The sequence below is a fragment of the Gavialis gangeticus genome, unplaced genomic scaffold (assembly GCF_001723915.1).
Source record: "Gavialis gangeticus isolate Ggan-Ray unplaced genomic scaffold, GavGan_comp1, whole genome shotgun sequence".
NCBI classification, from domain to species: Eukaryota; Metazoa; Chordata; order Crocodylia; family Gavialidae; genus Gavialis; species Gavialis gangeticus.
This window is the reverse complement of record NW_017729024.1, coordinates 94,358,677-94,376,870: the sequence shown is the minus strand read 5'-3', so window position 1 is coordinate 94,376,870 and position 18,194 is coordinate 94,358,677. Positions and strand designations below refer to the sequence as shown.

General features: G+C 39.1%; 1 long non-coding RNA gene across 1 annotated transcript in view; it reads right to left on the bottom strand.

Moving 5' to 3' along the window:
• Positions 1–2,369: 2,369 nt before the first annotated feature.
• The window catches only part of LOC109297568, a 22,474-nt gene continuing 6,649 nt past the window's right edge, over positions 2,370–18,194 (bottom strand). Inside the window, exon 2 of the long non-coding RNA XR_002097352.1 lies at positions 2,370–2,696. This is a non-coding gene — a long non-coding RNA (uncharacterized LOC109297568). The remainder of the gene's footprint in view (positions 2,697–18,194) is intronic.

Here is an 18,194-nt window from a genome sequence, read left to right as displayed (position 1 = left end):
AGATTACTGTTAGCATTTTGGAAAGGCAGTAGGGTGACCTTTCTTTCCACAAGCCCAAGACCACAAGTGTCTGACAGCTTTGCTGTAAGGTTTTCTTGTTTTTTGCCACACCTGGTGCTCAAGAGGTTTTAAACAACTTTTAAATGAAAAAGGCTGAACTGGCATCCCTATATATTTTTGCATTACACTTTCTATGGCACTTTGTTCTTGATTCACTTATTGTGATTTGATACTATTTATTTTTACACCTTAATTTAGCCTTCTGCTCCTGCATGCATTTATTACCACTCTGCTTTCATTCAGTGCAGAAGGCAGCACAATACTGTGGGTCTGAGTCTGTATTTTTCAGATTCTTGTCACCAATGCCAAAGGCCAGCCCTATGCATTTTATGGAGGAATGTATAATATGTTCAGTACTAATACAAATAAACAAGTTAGAGAGATTTCTTTGCTAATACAAACAGCACTTCAGGCTAAACCTGACTGAACACCCAAATAAGTAACTGGGAGACCATCCATACTTTTCTATCAGCCCTATATAACAAGACCCAGAAGTACTATTTTCATTTCTTCTTTAAATGTCACAGATTACTAACAAATACTTTATCTTAACATCCAAATGCACAAGTAACATCCTAGTGAGTTAAGAAGAAGTATGCATGGAAATACTGACCCGCTTCCAATTTCTGATAACATTTGGATTTCAGTGTTGGGCTATAAGTACCAAAAAAATAAAAATTCATACCTAAAATAATTTCTGTCATTCAGTTTTTATCACATTGTACACATCATTGAAATCAAAATGGCTTTCAGTAATAAAAAGCTTACTGAGAAAACATGCTCACCCTTCAAAACATTGATACATATATTCTTATAGTTGTACAGAACCAACAATTATATGAAGTGTAAAGTGTTTCAGGGGTATACAGATACAAAAGGTATAGCACTTAACAATCCAATAGGAACATGCTTCTGTCTGAAAAGTCTCACAATCTAATTACACAACACACACATACAGTGTGAGGAGAGAAACATTGGCAAGAGCAATAAAAATTAAAGAGTAACATTAAGAGTAACATCTTGTTAGCCTATAGCTCTTAAGGGGACATGTATTTACTCATGCACCTTTTTCACTGGATGAGCAAAACAAGATTTATAGCCCTATCTTTAGAAGTAGCAATGTCTCTTCAAGAGGCACTGAAAGAGGAAATGAAAAGTGAGGTTAAGCCAATGAAGTCACATGGAAGAAGTCCCTAATGTGAAAAAAGCAGAGGCACATGAAGTAGCTGGTTATGCGTGTTCTTGAGTTGCATAAAGGGAGCAAGAAAGGCAAGTAATAAAAGCATAATCAGATTGCGTCAGATCTTGGAATGAAACCAAGGAGGTCTTCCAGGTAGTACAGGAGAACTAGTGTAGGGATTTTAAAAAGAGACTGGAAATAGCTATGGTTCAGGTAAACAGCCTTGTACTTATATTTATGACAGGCTGAAGATGGGGGTTGTATGAAGGAACCATCAAAGTAGCAGCAAACAAAAGAAAATCTAGGTGATACATTAATGTACATATCCTTATACCGATAGACTACGGTTCATGAATCTTATTATACATCAAATTTAATTTAATTTTACAAATGCTACTTTTAATATTTGTGTGGGGGTGAGGACGGTGTTGGAACTAAGCCTCCCTCAAGGGCAAGAAGGCTAGATATTTTAAAGATAAGTGACTGCATGACAGTTTAGGAGAATTTGAAACTACTAGCTCATTCCCTCTATATCCTCTGTATTTTAGTGTTCTCTCCAATCAGGTTTGAAAACTCCCTAGTAATGGAGCTTTCACCGCTTCTTCTGGGAGATTACACCATAGGCTAAAACAGCACACCATCAAGAAGTCTAGTTATTCAACCTACATGCTTCCATTTGCATTTATCATGCTATGACTCATAGGTTTAAAGTTGCCCTAGATATATTCTCATGGCAAAATAGTATGTTTATTGACTTTTGTTGTTTAGCTAAATCATATCTACAGCAAATACCTCTTAATTTTTCTGCATAAATTATTCTCTGCAACCCCTAACAATTTTTGAACTTCTCTGAAACACCTCGAGTTTGCCATTATATTTCTGATAGGTTGTCCAAAATCAAAAGTGATCTTCTAGATTATATGCATCAAACCCTTATTTTCCTAATTTATGCCTCCTTTGTATGTGAAGTTTAAAACTGCATTAGTCTTCTTGGCTGCCAAGCTACACTCCACATCCTTGTCTCACCTGGTATTTGCTATCATCTTCAGGTTTCTTCCATCTCCTACTTTTTTATATCTAGATACATCAACTTACACTCTTCCAAGGTTAATCCCTTTTGATTTATTTTTACACATTTCTCAATTCTCCAGGCTTAGCTCTACTAATTTTTTTGCATGTAATTATTCATTTTAGTTTCACAGTCAATGTCTAAACTTATGAATTTCCAAACTTCTTGTAGCTGGTGAAACTTTTAAGTTTATTTTCTTTTTTGCAGATAGCAGGTAATGCCATGACCTGATAGGATGTTTTCCACAGGACAACATCCTATTATTCTGGCTTGTGCTTTTCCCAGTAGGCCTTGCAGACCCCAGTCAGCTATTCTTCTATAAGTCTTTCCACAGGATGGGATGTTGTTTCCACAATATGCCTATGAGCTTCTTTCCAATGCTGCATCCTTAAGACCAGTGTAAAATGTACATGTCACTCCATCTCTGAGACTAACTTGTTTGGAAATACTTTAAACACACATGTGGATTATTTGCTCCCCTAGTTCTCCATTTGCAGTAAAGTTCACATACTATTCATGGTCAGGGATTCATCAGATTGTCACTTTACACAAGTGAGGGAAGAGAAATGGAAAGGTACAGCTTGAAATAGAAAAGGTACAGAATAATGAAAGCGATGAACAAGGCACTTAAGCACAGTGTAGCAGCATGGCATTTAGTTTATTCAGCAGGGGAGAAATAAAGAAAGCAATACTGGAGCATTAGAGAAATAAATTAATAATAGCTTATAAATGTGTTAACAGTTCTTTACAATGACACATGAGCATACAAACAGCAGTTTATTATCAAAAGATCACTAACTGCTTATAAATGTGTTGTCAGGATTATCACAGTGAAAAAAAATGAGGGCTTAAAGTGTCAATAATTAGAATTCTCCTAGGTTATAACTGTCACATAAACAGCTTGTAAATGACTAAAAATGCTACTCTAAAGTAAACTTCTCCCACTGAGTGGCTGTTGCTTTTAGTTGCCAAAGCTAGATCAGAGACCTGGATGTAGAGATGACTTTCTAAAGTGACCCCAACAGTATGTATGCATAGCAGGTTCATTTATTTGGTAAATAATAATAAACCAAAAAAGCAAGTCATGGTTTAACTATGCATCTGAGACAATTATTTTTGTTTGTATTCTGGAAGGATTGAAAAATTCCAGCATGAACACAATCATTGTTAGTTGGACTTCATCTCATATACCCAGGCTTTCCAGATACAAGATAAACACCAACTTTCAATCATGGCAGGGCACAGTTGGTAGAGGGGATTAAGGTAACACAACAGAATTTTGCTTTTAGGGATCTGAGTTCAAATTTTTTTCTGAAGCCACAAGTAGATTGCATAGTTCCCTCCTAATCCCTTATGTCCATTTGCCTTCTCTGTAAGGCCAACCCACAAGCAAAATGTGCATGAAGAACTAGAACAACAGGGCAATACATGGAGAACAGAGAGGTATTCTAAGGCCAGTGGTATGGACAATGTCAGATTAGATTATCAGAATACTCCTTTTTTACTTTAGGAATCTATACTTGTGTGTATTGGCAGGATTGCTCAGGGAATCCCACAAAGCTCCACTCACATAAATGCCTCTTAAACCCTTAACTTCCAATAAGCACTAAATTCACTTTACAGCAAGAACTTAATAAAAAACGAATAAAGAGTGCTGTACTGCATTGCCACCCCCATCTTCTATGTATTGCTTGTGATGTAGTCGAAGCTTAAATAAGTATTGTTAAATCAAAATCTATCTGAATAAATATCATAGCAATGTGTGTGTATGAAAGGATACTGAGGCATGGCTGAAGGCAGGGGAGAAGAACTAAACAGAACACTGCAGCCTGCTGTGGAAAAGGAAAAAGACACATATCATCAAAGTGGAATATAGCCACATTCTAACGTGTTCCTAGTTCATCTGATTTCTTTATACATGTCCATCCTAAATCCATTCCCCTGTGCAGACACATATGATATCCTAGTGGAGGGGTTAGACTCTTGATTCAGTACCCTGTCCCAAATTTAGGTGGTATCAGTAGGACTACACATGTATAAAGTTAGGCATGTGCTTAAGCTTGCTGCATCAGCATCATATGAGCTCTTTTGTTAGTTTCACGCACTTTGGGGATGATTTTGAGAACAAAAGCCTGATTCTGATCTCACATCAGTATAATGACTCTCAGAATTAGGCCCTGTGTGTCAAAGGAGAAAGGAGAAATTAGAACCCTTTAGGGTGGCTTTCTATGACCAGGTCACAAAATCCTTGGACACAGGTGTTGCGGTGAACATATTCTTTCTGGACTTTAGGAAGGCCTTCGACACTGTCTCTCACCCCATTCTTGTTAAAAAAATTAGGAGATTGTGGTGTCCATGCCTACACAGTCAGATGGGTCACCAATTGGCTGGAGAGACACACCCAGAGAGTGGTGGTGGATGGGTCTTTTTTGACCTGGAGGGATGTGGGCAGTGGAGTCCCCCAGGGCTCAGTCCTCGGGCCTGCACTGTTCAGCATCTTCATTAGTGACTTGGACAAGGGGGTGAAAATCTCCTTGTTCAAAATTCGCGGATGACACTAAGATGTGGGGAGAAGTGGGCATGCTAGAAGGGAGGGACAGGCTACAACTTGATCTGGACAGGTTACAGGGGTTGGCAGATGAGAACAAGATGGGATTCAATACTGACAAGTACAAGGTACTGCACCTAGGGAGGAAGAACCAGCAGTAGACCTACAGGCTGGGGAACTCCCTTCTCATCAGCACAGAGGCAGAAAAGGATCTTGGAGTCATTATAGACTCCAAGATGAACATGGGCCACCAATGTGGGGGATGCAGTCAGGAAGGCCAAGCACACCTTGTCATGCAGCCACAGATGCATCATGAGCAGGTCCAAGGAGGTGATACTCCCCCTCTATCAGGCCGCAGTTGGAGTGCTGCGTCCAGTTCTGGGTGCTGCACTTCAGGAGGGATGTGGACAACATGGAGAAGGTCCACTCGCATGATCAGGGGGCAGCAGGGCAGGCCCTACGAGGAGAGGCTACAAGACCTGCACCTGTTCAGCCCATGCTAGAGAAGTCTGAGAGGGGATCTGGTGGCCATCTATAAACTAGCCAAGGGAGACCAGCAGGCAATGGGAGAGCCCCTGTTCCCCCAAGCGCTACCAGGACTAACAAGGAATAACGGCCATAAGTTGGAGAGTAGATTCAGGCTAGATATCAGGAGGCACTACTTCAGTCAGGGTGGCTAGGATCTGGAGCCAACTTTCAAGGGAAGTGATGCTCGCTCCTAGCCTGGGGATCTTCAAAAGGAAGCTAGACAGACACCTAGCCAGGGTTGTTTGGCCCCAGCATTCTTTCCAGCCCATGGCAGGGGGTCCGACTTGATGCTCAGGTCCCTTCTGGCCCTACCAACTATGAAACTAGGGTTAGGGACATAAATTACACATAAACTTGTATAAGTCATCAGAAACCAGTTCAAATCTGTGATAAAATAGATCTAAGTTCAGACAGTCAAAAAGCCCAACGCTGAATCAATTCAGTCTTCATAGGTTAGTCTAAGTTGTCTACATTGAACTAATAAGCAAGTGAACAGACATTCACTTTTGACTCCAGAAATGCAGCCACATGCCTGTAGTGGCCCAGGCCAGAAGCCAGGAGCCTAGAGGACACCTCTCTGCTGGGATGGAGCAGACAGTTCTGGCCAAAGCTAGCCTGCCTACCCTGCAAGGGTTAACTTGAATCTGGAGGGGATCTGGGACAGAAATTCAATAAACAAATTCAACCTTAATCAGTTAAGTGTGATACTACATCCATCAAGGTTTATCTTAAACCAGTTTTGGCCATTTTGAAACCAGTTTATGTGCACTGAACTTCTGTTGTGTTATAGATTTGAACCAGTTTTCAATCATTTATACCAGTTTATGTGCAATTTCTGTCTCTAGCCCAGAAGTTCAGTGCACATACACCACTGTCAAAATGGCCAAAAGTGGTTTAAGATAAACCTGGATGAATGTAGTATCAGACTTAACTGATTTAGCTTAAATTGGCTTATTGAACTTCTGTCCCAGATCCCCTCTATATTCCAGCTAACTCACAGTCCCTCAGTATCCCAGGAAGCTTTGCACCTCCCCCACAACCACGGGCGTAGGGTGGGCAGGCTAGCTTTGGCCCACACTGTCAGCTCCAACCAAGCATGGCCATGTGCTCTAAAGCCTCCCAGCTTTTGGCTTGGGCCACTGCAGGCCTGTGGCTCCATTTCCAGACTCATAAGTAAATGTCTGCCACTTGCTTATCAGTTCAATCTATGCAGATTAGACTAACTTTGAAAGATCATTTCAGTCTTTGCATCTCAGGCTTTTTGACTGTCTATACCTTAGCCCAGAATTGCAAGTACAGAAGGGTTTAACTAAAGTTTTAATAGTCCTCCAAAAGGAACTGAGTTGACAGAAGACTGAGGTTGCAGTACCATCCCAACCCAGGTTGTGTTCTGGGTTACATGACGGCAGAAGAAATTAAAATCATACTCTTTCTGGAAGCTGTACTCTCCTTGCACTGTTCTCCAAGACACCTTCCTTTAGCATTCTGCCTTTCTTCCCTACAATCCCATACTTCTTTGGTCGGATATACCACCCTTATCCTTACTGCTACCTTGTATGCACACGTGTATACATTCACACCTGGGTATACTCCACTCTGATTTTCTTCTTTATTTTCCATAGCAGGCTCCACAGCCCTGTATAGTTATTGACCTTCCCCTTTCATTCCCCCATTCTTCTACCCACGCATCACTATACTCCTATACAAGTATTTCTTGGGTTTTGAATGTACAGAGCTCAGACCTATTAACTTGAGTTTGAAGATAAGGGGCAGATTAATACATGATTTTGAAGTCACTAATGCCTCACAGATGAAATTAAAGCAAAAATTTGGGCCAGAATATAAAGAATTATTATACCTGAGCAGATCTAGATGCGCTGTTAAGGGTACATTTGAGGAATGTGCAATGTAAAGTATCTGGGACAGAAAGGGTTAAATGAGAATTGACAGAAAACCAAACTACAAAAGATGCCATAACAGGAAATAAGGCTATACACATTAAGCCTCCTTAAAAGTAGTACAAAAAGAAGTCAGACCAAGGTTACGCGAGCTGACTTAGAGGTTATAACTGAAACGAGCACTGAAATATACAATGTTGTAATTATATCTCAAGATGGCAAGGTAATTGTGGTGGCACTTGCACAGAGATTTGGGAAGTAGGGATATGAGAGCAAAAGGAAAGAGATCAAAGGGTTAGGTGATGTACTGTAGAAGGTGGGGTGGTTGAAATGAAGAGCACAAATGAGACTATTGAACAATGATAATGACTGTACTTTAATGTATTGCATTTATTATCACAGCCATTCTTTTAATACCTTATCCATTATTCAACTTAAGTCCTCTTTCATAGCCTGGCTTCTACAGAGATGTGCAATTTAAATCTGGAGGCAATTCATGTTTCACCAGCTTGCATTTTCATTGAAGTAAGTTTGAAACATTTTCATTCAAAGCATTTGTTGAGAAAAAAAAAAGCAAGGAGATATCAAAGATAGGTCAGCAACACCCTTTCCAAACAGTAGTGACATAGTAAGCCCCCTAGATAAAGGTAAGTAGGTAGGTGTTATTGTGCAAAGCACCAGAGAACTGAGAGGATGGTGGGGCAGGCAGAATCTTACCTACCCTGCACAAGCTTACTGCATTTTACCAATGGTGGCAGCGACACGACAGACTGCTGTTGCTTCAGGATGGGGTACTTGCATACTGGCTGCACCAGCACCTGCTCCTTGGAGGCCATCGTTCTGGTATCCACTCCTATTTACACTGCTGCCAAACAGCTACCGAAGGATAAACATAAGTAAGACCAAAGAGAACAACTAGAGAGAGACAGATTTTAAACACTGGAGTGCTATGAAAAATCCACATCTGAAAGTGATATTTGCTAAGACTGCAAGACAAGCTAATTTTTTATCTCATTCTCACCATGGGCACCTCTGGGATCTAAACAACATTAAAAGGACCCAGACACCTAGAAACATAGAACACCTATAATGTTCACCCCAACATTATTTTACAAACCTAATTGGGCTGTCTGGTTAATAGCATTTCTCTAGAAAGGCTCTTAAATGCAATAGAAGCCACTACAACCAAAGTATTTCCTTTAAACATAATGTAGGTTTTATACAACTTCTGAACTAATTAATTATGTTGTTCATGATGCACACAGGAGCAAAAGTACTAGAATTTAAAGTAACGACATTTGTTTTTATCAAGTGTAGTCATATTCTAGGTGAAACCAATAGATCTTTCATCTCAACATTATTTCACCAATGTCATGCCAGCATTTTAATCCTCTAATTTAAACATATTTAAAGTAAAATCATTTAGCCAGATGTTTAAAAAAAAGTTTGCATTTGTATGTGTATTTCACATTAGCAAAATTAAACATTCTATTGTAATGTAACTTAGTAAGACCATTACAGCGTCAAATGATTGTTTAGATAAGTTATTCAGCCAATATTCATTTACGGGGTAGCATGTTCCAAAGTGGAAAAGTGATTCAGGGACTTAAAGTTCCACTTTCACTACAGCTCCTAAAGATACGCTTAAGTTAAGTTTAGACAAGGTAGCTCAGGTACTACTCGGCAAAGGCAGCAAAACTCACCTGAGATGCTGAGCAAATGCCCTGGCAATTAGCTCACACTCAGCTGTATGCTGCCCTACCAACACTATTAGCAGTGGCCATGCTAAGTACTTTACAGCATAGCCTAGCAGATATACATTTATATAAAGATGAAGTCCAAGCAGAGGCTTTACCATAGGCTTACTCTAAAGCCTGTTGACTTATAATGAGAAGTAAGCTCTGAAGGACTAGATCAGTGGCTGTTAATGTCTTTGGACTTGCAGCACCTCTCATTGTTGGCTTAGAAATGGTATTTAAAGAATTGGCTTATAGGTATGGATATATGCATTTTAGAGTTCAAGAGGGGCAGCAGGGGTTAACTGGATTTCTGGGAAGCTTGGGTCTAACACACACAAAGCTTCTCATAGCCTTGGAAGCAGACCGGCTGTCTAGCACAACAATGCCAACAGATGGACACAGCCTGAGAACTGGGGGTGGAGGGGCATCCCATAACACAAGATCACAGCCTTCAAGGCAGACAGATTGTCTAACACAGCAAGGACACAGCCTGGGAACCAAAGAAGTATGTACTATACTGTCCCATAACACAAGATAAGTGACACCAGCAACAACACCTCAGAGAGGGGGACCTAAGTCCCGGTTTTGAGGGAACAGACCAAATTCAGGGAAGGCCTGGAAGGCTACGTGGATGTGTGACCAGAGAGGGACAACCAACCAGAGATAGCCATGGATGAAGAGTCATCAGGAGTCGTCAAGGAGGAAGGAGAGTACAAAGCAGAGACTTGAGATTAACAAAGGGTCCCTCCCTTTGTCACGTCCCTCCCCATTTTGCTCCCTAAGAGGGGTTCCCATCCCTGTCCTCATCCCCTGGGAGAGTCCCTGAGGCCACCATGGACTGAGGGCATACCAGCAGCCTGTCTCATGCACCCCACTGGAGGGGGGCTGTGGGCCTCTGCATCCCACCTCCATGCCGCTGACACAAGAGAGAGAGCCTCAGAGTGGAGCCTGCATCCTGACCAGATCTACTTTGACTCTGATGACAGCCCTAAGTTTGGTAGATATAGAATTGTCTGATTGTTTGTATTGGGGGGTTTTGGTTATCAGTGTGCATCAATAAATTCACCTATTATCAACTGGCAGGTGGTGTGGTCAATCTGAGGGCTTGCGCTAGCCCAGAACAAAGGTATAGAGGCTGGGTTCCTAAAAGCCAGTGTCAACCCTCATTAGACTCAAGGCACTCCTGACTGAACACAAGACATCCCTCAATAACTTCTGTGAATTGAGTGGCACTCAGTTTCAAAAATAAATGTATATATTACAGTGCTAACTTGCTTGCAGAGGGGCCAAGCAGTAGAGATAGGCAAGGGCAATCCTGAGCCTGTACTTAGCTGCTGCTTATCTCCTCATATCTCCCAACACCCTTCAAAGGATGTGGCAGCGCCCTGATTGAGAATCACTGAACTAAATGAAAAAAGGGATCCAGAAAGGCAGAATTTAGGAGGCTAATTGCCACTTTAGGGTATTTCTATATAGTGCAATGCAACAAAAGGCAGAGATATATCCCTTGCAAGCTGTGTGACAGCATCAGGCCTGAAAACAGTATCACCACAGTCATGGGGGACCAATCAGCTCTGCCACATCCTGGGCTAGTGCTCTCACCCTGGAGCCATTGGTAAGAGGGGAATGCCATCTTCTCCACTGTTAAGCTAGCTAATCTTTTGCTTTTCTTTTTTTTTGCAAGGGTACAAACCAAACCAAAGGGTTTTCATCTGGTTCAGAAAAAAAAAAAAGCCAAAAACCACACACATGCAAAAATAATTCGGTTCTAGATCAAAATTACAATTTCAGTGTGGAGCAAACCAACTGTGTTGCTGCTGGGTTTTTTTAGGTTGGCAGCAAAAACAGAAATGCCAGATAGTCATAGAAACCTTAAGCATTCTATTCCAGTGCTTAAGAAATGTAGTGTCCAAGTCCTGTTTTGTGGACCTATACCCAGATGCCTAACAACAAAACAAACAAGACACACACATCTAGAGTTATACAGTCTATTTGAACATTTTACCTCTGATTGAGACATACATTTTAACTGTGCATGCCATGAACTTCAACATATGGCTCTTCAAATTAAATCATTCATAAGCTTTGCCTCAAAAATTGATACTCTAGTGATAAATTACAAAATATTAAGTATAATGCAAGGTAAATCCAAGATTATCTACCTCTTCTTTCGACCTGATAAAGTCTTACTTTTAATGAATCCTGAATTTTATATATGGAAGGTACTTTGTACTTGATCCCCAGGTAGAGTGAGCATTACACATTCCCCTTAGATCTATTTTTGGCATAAAATGCTCTCTTTTCAGTGACAGACTGCTGAGGATATAAAGTTAGTAAAAACTTTTCCTTTTGAGCTGGGCTTTCTACTTCATTGATACAGTTAAAAACTCAATAGTGACTTAAGCATAATAGGCAAAAGAAACTCATTAGAGTTTTGATTTTAAAAAGTTTCAGAGCAGACTTGGGCTGTTAATGTCTTCTGAAAATTGTGCTCTTAAAGACTTGCATGTATATGGGGTATTTTGGCTACTGGAAAGACACCCACATTTTTCAGAAAAGATGGACTATTGATAAGTGGAAAATGCTGCGTGAACCACTATTGTCAAGAATTTCACTGAATTTTTGGTCATATAGCAATTACTTTAACTGGCAAGCAGGGTCATTCATGAGCTATGTTTACAGAGGTAAATTTAGAAGTAATCACTTCCTCTGGTCAAAACCCCCTCAGCGAGTCTCCCTGTAATGCAAAAGCTCATACAGTGACTGTGAAACGGTATTAGTGGATCTAATAATTGTTTGGATGTCTCTGGTTCTTGTGACCGTATGTCTTGAAAGCGCAATGTTATTGTTGGACACTTCTGAGACACAGATGAAGAACTGTGTGTTCATAGCATTTATGCAAAATGTAATGAGATCAGTAAGTGTTCTTACCAAACATAACTGTCTGAAAAGATTAGCTAGACAGTTATTTGTTTGGGTTTTTTTCTGTCTGTTTTGGTTTATTTTGTGTTTTTTAAGGAAAAAAACCTTTTTGACATGAATAAGTATAACTTACAGACCATTGGTAAGAAAGAGTCTGCCCTGTAGCTGGTAGGCAGCATATTATTAGTCACTTGCCCTGTAAAAACTTTAAAGATGGTAAGTCAAAGTTCAAGCAGGTGATTAGGTGCGACTCACCTGGGAACAGCTGCTCTGGCAGATGTGGATCCTGCACGATATGAAGACAGTGGGAGTTTTGCCTCTGACAGGAGGCTCAGAAAACTCAGGAATTAAAAAATGGGAGAGCAACTAAGTCATTCTCTCTTTCTTCTTTGGATTCAGAATGACCTAGTAATCAGCCTCAGTGTGAGCAGCAGAGAAGAAAAAAATTAATAAAAAACCCACAAAATGAATAAAACACATTCCAACCATTGAGTTGATCCAATAAATGATATCACCCAAAAAAATTGTTGCCTCTTCAATAATTCCTGAGCCATCATGGCTACAACCTCATTCTAACACTATCATAAAAAAAATTCCAACTTATTTATTGAATTTGGTTGCAATATATCCTTTTGCTTACGGATTTTTTTTTCTGTAAGAACTTTGGCTGCATCAGTCCTCATGAGTTAATGCTTTTACTCTCAGCTTTCAGTTGCATAACTATCATATCCCCACTGCACAGTTTAAAGCATGTTAGAGTGATGAGGATGCCACGGCTGAGCCAGAACAGGTTATGCAAATAGGTGAGGCTGAATAATAAGAACGTCAGTAGACATTACACATTCTAAAATGAGCAAACTGAAGAAACTTGGGCCAAATTTATGCTCGGGTTAAAGTCAATGAGGTTATGCTAAGTTGAACTGGATCCCATCGCCTTCATCAAAAAATAAGCCATCTCTCTAGGGTAGTGCAATTTGGAAAAATATGAAAAAGTCTCACAGTGTGGATTGATCACTAGGCAAAGACAGAAAGACATGAGTTAGACAGCATACTTCGGCCAGCTTTACAGCAATCAACTCCATCTACTAAAGTCTTGAAAAAGAAATTTTACAAGAGCCTAAATGAGAAGCAGAAAAGATCCATTTACAAGAGCCATTCCTGAGATAAAACATATCATCTTGAACTGTAACTATGAAAAAAAAAAAAATAGTAAAAAAAAAAATTGGCAAGCTATAAGAGAAAAGAAGACATACCAAACTAGTGTTATGTAGAAGCTCTCAATGTCTAATTAAAATCTTCAAGTGTGAGGGGTTACATTTCCCCAACAGAAATCTGAATTCAGAAACATTTGGAAAGATCTGTATCTACCCCTTCTTATATTTTCTGCCTGTAACGCTCAAGTGAAGATGTGAAAACACCTCTCCAAAGACAGACTTCAGCCCCTTAGTGCATTGAGCACTTGGAAATATTGACAGTTGCACATGGCAAGTGTTAATTAGCATTTTTAGGACAAACTGTTAACCCGTCACCTTCGGTGACTTATTTTGGCGATTTATTTTTGGATACAGGAACATGCTGTATAAATAAAAAGAAGGATTCTCTGCTAATTGAGTGACTTGAAGAATGACAAAAATCAACCTACCTTTTCAATAAAGCTAGCTTGACAGATCCACTAGTGATTTGAAAATTGTTTTCCTCCCCATGGGTCCATATTGACTCCAAATCCAATCAATCCTTTATTGAGTCAATCCCATAATTAAACAGTTTAGCAAAAGTTACAATTTAATTCCATATGATTGATTTAATTCTGGTAAGAACGTCAGCTGATTATAAACCTGCTACTGGAAAAAAAAAAAAAAGTCAGTTTACTACAAGACAGCCCAAAATAGAAGTTTTCAGGTTCGCTTAAGCCACGTATAACTTCACACAAAGTTTAGGATGCGACTGATAGTTTGGGGAGCCAGAGTTCTGTTCCTACACAATACTAATCCAGTCCAAGAAATCTGTATTTGTGTCACCTGAACAAAAATTGAGGCCCTAAAACCTAATCAAATTCCACCTGTCTTGGACCTCAAGACTAGCTTACCTGTCATGAAAATTAACCTCCAAGTTGTCACCTGTTATCTCCAATATCCCTAATCTCATTTGGATACCTAGATCTCATCTTCCTGCTCCACCAACATTTTGAGAGTCCCCCTAAGGTGAAAGGACAGGCATCATCTCTGCCAACCACAGGATGTGATCTAACAACTGAGAAATGTTCTGGAAGGACCAGAAACAAAAGCACACAGTAACTGGGCAGATAACTGATTATTCTGTTTTTCAGTAAGTAAGTATTGGACTGAGTTGTACAGTACAGTGAAATGCAAATCTTGTGTTAATGAATACATGCAATGTGCAAGTATTAGACACCTCAAAAATTGTTTCATGAGTACATTGTATGTTTCCATCTTCTTGCTCATATCAAAGAGATCCTGAAGCACTTTTCAAAATGAAAGCAGTGAAGCCACTTCAAGAATCTGAAGAGCAGCCATTTTCAAGATGAAACAAAAAGACTGTACAGCAGTTTATACAATAGTATCTCACCCACAGGAGTTTCCCAGGGTAATTTAAATTAGTGAAGTATAATTAGCACTATTGGAATCTGGCCAAGGTAATCTTGACCATTCAACCTGTTCATGCAGAACAACCCATTTGCCATACGAGGATCCTACTTCAGCACTTCAATTTTGCAGCATACCTGAAGGGCAGTCTCTCCAACAGCAGAGTATCTTCTAACACCCTGCAAAGAAATGGGTTCAGTATTGACTCAAGGAAAAAGTGCCACCTATGAAATCACCACTACCCACTTCCTTCAGCATTACCCACCAATACCCATTTCACAAGCATTATAGCTACCCTAGGTTACAACAGCTGACAAGCACATAGCCTGCAGTATTATGGAGAAAAAAAACAAAAAACAAAAAACAAAACAAAACAAAACAAAAAAAACCACACACACACACAATTTTGGGACTCAAGATAATTGAAGAAATGAATGGTTTGAAATATTTCATTTCAGAAGAAGATTCTCAAAAGGTTACAATACCCTATTTAAGTTTCTCTCACATTTTCTCCATTTAGATTAAATATTATATTTTTAATTCTTCCTTTCTCTTAATGATATTGCTTTCCTGACAAGCCCATATTGGCTAAATCCTTAATTAGAGAATAAAAATGTGCAGTAAATTATTTTTAATATGGCTATTATTTGACGGTCCTCATATCAAAGTCCCTTTTGTTAATGAATGGAGAATATTCTCAATAATTATTCTTCCCCTATTGAAATTGATGGCACCATTTGGAATTATGATAATTCCATATATGTTTCTCAGCAAAGCAGCAGCAAATTAATATTTGATAATGATTTCACATTCCTCACATATCAGAATGGATTTATGAATACTAGTAAAGCATAATGTAACATACATAAACTTTCTGCCTTCCCCAGGTGCAACTGAAAAGACAAGACAGTTCATTAGGAATCTGGCTTGCCTATGAATTTACTTGGCTTGTAGATGTGTTGTAGTACTCTCTTGTATCAAGGGCTGCTTATCACGTACTTTTCATATACAGAACACACAGAATACCCAGCACTACAAGATGGACTGTATCGGTCACTGAAGTTGAAGAAAAAAAATTGTAAATTGAATTATATGATCAATAATTCTGCCGTCATACCCACAGGGCAACAGAGTTAAGGCTGTTTGTGCAACTTGGACTCCAATGTTTCCTGGTTGTTTAGACCTTAAGCTTACAACTTCAATGCAGTTTTAAGTAATACACATTTCTAAATTGTGCATTTTGTCAAAAATCTTCCTCAGGGAGCTTAGTTGTTCAGTGCATGTATGTGTGCATATAAGAATTGCAGAGACTAACATGAAAGTTTAATATGAAAGCCTTAATGATGTTGCAGTTTTAATCCCTGTGACTGAGTCATCAATACGAGGACAGAGTCTGAAGCAAACAATTTTCCTTTTAAAGGGGAAGTGTGTGGGGTCAGATGGGGGAGGTTGTTTTTTGTTTCGTCTCTGAAGGCTTTTTTGGGTCTGATTTTAAGAAAGCAGAAATCAAAAACATAGAAACATGTCAAGACATTTCTGGACAGTGAGGACAGGATTATAACACTTCTCTTTTTTTTTTTAAATGAAAAATTACCTTGGGTTCTCTAGGTACTGGCATACCATGAGAAATCTGATGCAATAGGCAAAATGCTGTCATTTCAAAACTCAACGAATGTTAAAATGCCATTGTTTCACACTAGGGGTCACCCCCCGGTAAGAAAATATAATTGTAGCATCTTTTATTTTCCCCCTGTAGCTGATACAATATTGAAGAGCAGTTTTTTTTTTTTTATAGGAGAGAGACTGGATTTTTATGAGGCTAGTACGTTAAACATCCTTCTAGTCAAGTAAAAGGAGGCGACGTTAAATAAGGTTCACTCTCCACTATTAATAGAAACTAGTATTGATTAAATATTCTGTCAGCCAGCATGTATTGAAAAGACTATGAACCTAATTTTGATGACTCCTTGTCAATAAACATGAGAACATTTGATTAAATAATATATAATAACTATCAAAATATAATTCATTTGGGATTTATTTACATTGTTGATGAAAGTCAATAATGCCATATATATATATAGCAGTGTATGTATACATAGCCATGCACACATACAGAGTATAATGGACACAGTTTTATCCATTCATATGCTATCTACTATGTTAATGTAGGGGTTTCAAAATCAATTTTGTTACATAAGTGAACCAAGGTCTTCTCTGAGTTTCTGTGGACAACGTGCATGTTATTATAAATACTAAGTGTTATGACTTAGTTTGATTTAAATAAAAAATACAGAGATTTCTGTTAACTTTTTAGTGGTAAGATCCATTTTCCAGGCATAAATAATTTGCAGTTTGCATATGAGCGTCTGCCAGTTGTTCAATCCTTTTATTTTAGAAACGATAAACAAAAGATAAAAATTAAAATCTCAGGAATGAGCATATCTTTGTATTTAAAGAAAATAAGAATAAATTAAGACCCATTTTCAGGTCTTCAACTGCTCTGTATCGGTGTTGTGCACTCTAGGATAAAAATCAACAGGAATTTAGTAACTAATCCTTAAGACATTTTCCTTATTATCAAGCTCTGCTTTCCTCCCTCCCCCTCTGCCCCCTATATACACACAATTTTCCAACACAGAAACATTATTCATGACAGAGACACAAGCAATGCTTAGGCCAAGAATCTGACTGCACTGAATAAAATAAAATTGACAGGATCAGGCCACTGGGTTTTGGTTACTCTGATTCTGGATGGCTTAAAATGATAAATGTGCCAAACTACCTTGGGTAGTCAGTGAACCGTGATACCTACCATTTCCCTGAATACTCCAGACAATTACCCATCTGGCTTGCCTGGATTTCTCCAGCCTCGTTTGGATAGGACACTCATTGTCCAAAATGGATGGTGTGTGTCCAACCTGAAATGAGACGTTGCCTCCCATGGCCATGTGGCTCCAACACCTGCAACAGCCTTTGAGGAATGGGAAGGATGAAATGAACCAAAAAAGTACACATCAGTAGGCAATGCACTGAATATGGCTTTATATTCTGCTTTCCAAGGTCCTCATATTGGTCCTATAAAGGGGTGTGCTTCCTTAAGATGTTTAACTTGAAATGGCTTATTTATTTAGAACATAAGAATTATTCTTATTCTGCTCTTTTAAAGGCAGGCAGGACTGTATCACAAATCTGGGTGATCTGTCAGTTCCACTCAAAGTTTTTTTTATTGTGAGAAAGTGTTATATAAATGTAACATCATTATCATGGTAAAGAACTGACATTTTTGTTTCAGCTGGTGGGAGTTTGAGAGGAAAAAAGCATTTGGAAAGCCAGCTTGTTTATATATATATATATATAAAAGTTATGAGGTTCACAAGCCTCAGAAAAACTTAATTAAAGGCAGGAATAGCAAGATCCCCTTCCAGGAGAGCCCAGAGAAATAGCAGATTACATATACAAAGTGTGAAAAACTCTCCTTGTGTTAATTGTATTAACATTTCAATCTCAAAGCATGACTAAAATGCCTGCCACTACAGTAATACAGGTACACTGCACTCCCGCAAACTAGTGAATAGAAAAACTCCTTCCTCACTGCCCTCCCCCTCCACACACACACACACACACACACACACACACACACACAC